At 29.6% G+C, this 4,381-nt stretch overlaps 1 long non-coding RNA gene across 1 annotated transcript; it reads right to left on the bottom strand.

Moving 5' to 3' along the window:
• Positions 1-2,130: 2,130 nt before the first annotated feature.
• LOC112941268 (uncharacterized) lies at positions 2,131-3,508 on the bottom strand. Its single transcript, XR_003246354.2, has 2 exons — positions 3,076-3,508; positions 2,131-2,419 (listed from the first exon to the last, which is right to left on the bottom strand). It is a non-coding gene; the product is annotated as an uncharacterized lncRNA (long non-coding RNA).
• Between the last annotated feature and the right edge of the window lie 873 nt (positions 3,509-4,381).

Here is a 4,381-nt window from a genome sequence, read left to right as displayed (position 1 = left end):
ACGATGAATCTGAACTATTAAAAAATTATATAATTTCTTTTAAAATAGAATGTGACTTGCAATAAAAATATAAAAAATAAAATGATAAATGTTTGTAGTGTATAGTTAACTCATAGAAGATTTTTCTTTTTGTACATTTAGTCCTCCCCTTGTTATAATTTTGATGTAGAAATTTTATATTTGTTTGGGAAAATACCCAAGTACCCCCTCAACCTATGTCCGAAATCCCAAAGACACACTTATACTATACTAAGGTCCTATTACCCCCCTGAACTTATTTTATATGTAATTTTATACCCCTTTTTAGCCTACGTGGCACTAGTTCGGAAAAAAAGTCAACCATGATTGGGCCCACAAGATAGTGCCACGTAAGCTAAAAAGGGGTAAAAAATTATTAATAAAATAAGTTCAGGGGGTAATAGGACCTTAGTATAGTATAAGTGTGTCTCTGAGATTTCGGGCATAGGTTGAGGGGGTACTTGGGCATTATGTGTTTTAATAGACAAAATAAAGTAGCAAAAACAAACATAGAGGCACACTACCTTATGATTAACTTCCTTAAAATGTCTTTCTTGTCTCATAGAATAAAGTAAAAATATTGAAATTCTTCTTTAAAATGTCTCTCTTGTCTCAGAGAATAGAGCAAAAATATTTAACTTAAATTAATAAATACAGGATACACATTTTAAGAAGATAAAATCTTTTGCGAATAATTAGTAAAATATGAAATTGTCCTTCTCAATAAGTAGAATGTAATTAAGTAATTCAAATTTATAAATAAGGAAACTTAATTAGAAGGAAATACTTAAAGACTTAAATTGCAACGGTTTGTATTTAAATCTTCCATTATATAATTAAAATATTAATATTTAATTAAAAATCATATTTTAATTTAGTGAAGAGCCAAAATGAAAATATTAATTTTTTTACATTTAAAAGTTTGTTAAAATATATTTTACATTTTTTGTTAAAATTATAATAGGAGCAATATTTAGTTAGAGGATAAAAAATCTTCTAACTTTTTAATTATTTTGGTGTATCATATTTTGGACTTTGAGACTTGGATCTCATGATTATTTTAATAAAATTTTCCAAATTTATAGATTTTATCCACAAGCACATGCAACAATAATTTTTAAAAATATTTAAAATTTAAGGTGCAAAAATGTAATTATTAATAATTTGAAATTAGAATATCTTGTAGGCATTAATTGTGTGTTTTTAAATGCATTATACACTATTTTTATGATTGTATTGGTTTTATTTTCTATAGAAAAAAACATACCCTTCAATCAAAAACATTCTTAAAACGAAATTATAAATACAAAGAAAAAAATATATATATGGCAGCAAGTTTAGAATATGAAAGGCTACCAACGTAAATAGAAAAATTCTAAAATAATCATTTCCCTACTTTTTATTGATAATGCAAATTGAAACAAAACTTTAGTAATAAACATTCCACCTTTAACCAAAAAAGTAGTTTTGGATTGAAGTTATCGCTAAAGTATAGCTCAAACTTAACACACATTCTTATGGTATAAATGTGAACAAAAAAACATCCTTAAATTAACCTAAACTTAGCAATAATCATCTTGTAGTAACTTTTGTTAAAAAACTAACAGTTAGTATAAAAAAACATGTGGCAAGCATGTGACTTTTTTCTCTCTCTAAATATTTTTTGCGTATGTTGCTTTTAACAGTTTTTCTTATCTTTTGACCAAAAAAGTTTACTTAATTTGCTAATGATTATATGCTATTTACTATTGATTTGCCGATATAATTTTTTTTTGGTTTTTACTACTACTAATCAGTTTCACTTTTGTATATCTGTTTTTAACTAATTTGATCTTGTTTTTCTACGGCTTTATCAATCTCTTTTGCTGTTTTTTCTGCTACATTGTTGTTTCTGGCTGGTTTAATGTTATTTTTACTGGTTTTTGGTATGGCTTACTAGTTTTTTAGTACTGTTTTACCAGTTTCAGGTGCTTTAATGTTTTTTGAGTGTTTTGTCTTTTTTGTTTTAGTTACTGTTTTTCTGTTGATTTACCAACATTTCTGCTCGCTTATTATCGGTTAGAAGTGCTAACATGCTCAAGGCCAAAAAATAAAAAAAATAAATAAATACACTCAACCAACTCATAGAACTATTTTATTCCACTAAACAATCGTAGATACGTTTAGTACAAGAAATTCAAAGCGAGACTAACACAATACTTTACTTTCTCATCTTCTCTCGAAACCAATTGCCAGACTTCTTGTGTAACCATGATATTTTATTTCTTCACCTGCTGCTTTTCTTTTGTGTAACATTTTTTTTGTGCTTTGAGGCTAATCATTTTTCATGGAAATGCATCTCATAAATTGGATTGACGGTAGGCTTTTTTCTTTTCGATTGAAATAGACATAATCTTGATCCCTACATTTAATAAGGAAGAAGACATTGTTAGTTAGATTTTCTAAAATATGAACAGGTCACTCTCTTTTTGCTATGTGTGTGTGTGTGTGTGTATATATATATATATATATATATATATATATATATATATATATATATATATATATGTATGTATGTATATATATATATATATATATATATATATAAATAAGTTGTGGGCTTTTTTCTATCGCTTAAGTACCCTATCATGTTGATATATTTAACAACAATTTTCTCATTCTCATTTTTCAGTACAACTATATTCGTGACAAACTCAAAATTACACCGTTTAATTGGTTTTGATGCATCATATATGCAATGCATCAATTTGTAATATTCAAAAATGGTATGTTAAGGGTCACATTCGGCAATGCATCAGTGCTCAATTTTCAGATATGGTTTATTGTAAATAACTCCTCTCAACTTTGAAGTAGCTAAATATATTTTTGAAGGCCATGAGACCTCAAAATTCATATGCAATATGACTTCAATTTCTTTCAGACATTTTATCAAATAGGTAAGGTACACTTAACATTGCTAAATCAGATCTTGCCCGTGGTTATTATTACTTGTGCTTAACAAATATAATAGTTCTTTGGAGACGATAAAAATAACGGAAATAAAAAAAAATTCCTAACCTTATATAAAGTCCATCTCTTTCAATTGAAGATGATTATTTTACTACTTGAAAGCATAAAAGAAAGTCCACCCATCTTTATTAAAGGATGCAGATGATAGAATATGGAGATTTTTGGGGAAGCTCACCTACTCGAAATATTATTATTTCATTTATTAGTTTCATAAAAAAAGTGAAAGGATGATTATTGCTAAGTTTAGGATAGTAACAGAATATTTCAGCTGAGGGATGTTCGCTCATATACCGGAACTACGCTTCTATTTCTTTCCAAATATTATTACACCCTTCATTGGTTAAATTTTCAAGTAGACCCAAACATTAACATCAAATTCTAGTTCTCTTCTTCAAACATCAAAATAAGACTTTTGTCGACTTTGATCCATTTTAAGCTCTCACCAATAAGTTAAACCTTTTTCATATCCTCATAAACCAACTCGGGCCCTATCAAAGCAACCTCGAAAATCTCAAACCAACAAATCCTACTATAAAGAGCTTAGTGACAAATGACTAACATATAAAAATAGTTTGTCAATCTTTAATTGCAAACGTATCAGTTCTAGGTAATAGACTCACATAGCATAAGAAACTAAGTGTCTTGAAATAGTCTAAGTGAGACTTTTTTCGAAGTAACATTTCATAAGAGGATTTACCCCGTAGAACAGTTGATGACAACCTATTAATTATATATGCAGAATTGAGAATACAATGACCTCAAAAGTAATAGGAATGTGACCTTGAAACTTAAAGGCTTTTGCCAATTCTAGCAAGTGTCTGTGCTTCTCTCAGTTACAGCATTTTGTTAAGGGAAATATAAGAACAAGTTCTCTTATGCATAATCCCTAGGTCCTTAAACAATTCACCTTGATCAGTGCGCACAAAGTCTTGATATAGCGTGGTTTGACGGTATTTTTAATGCTTTTTTTCCTTAAGTTGAGTGTGTGTCCAAAAGCCTTTTTAGATAAGTTTTTATGTAAGTTTCTCTTTATTTGCAAGAAATCTATCTAAAAGATGAACGGGGAGGTTTTTGAGCAAGAAATGCAGAAAAGTACCACCTACGGAGCTTGTGACAGTCCGTCGTGCTTGTGACGGTCCGTCGGTGGCATCGTAGTGAATCTGCTGAAGGAAGATGGGGAAGTCTGACCAAGTGTGGGGTTACGAAATGCGTGACGGACCATCGTAGCCATGACGTTCCATTCTGTTGGTTCGTCATGAAGATGATAGAAGTAGTCCCAGTACCCAAATTCCAAGACTTCGAGTATTATGGATCGGAGACCCTCGACGGACCTTTGTGCCAATGATGATCCATC

This window comes from Solanum lycopersicum, chromosome 4, assembly GCF_036512215.1.
Source record: "Solanum lycopersicum chromosome 4, SLM_r2.1".
NCBI lineage: Eukaryota > Viridiplantae > Streptophyta > Magnoliopsida > Solanales > Solanaceae > Solanum > Solanum lycopersicum.
The sequence above is the reverse complement of the archived record's forward strand: the minus strand, read 5'-3'. Positions and strand labels throughout refer to the sequence as shown.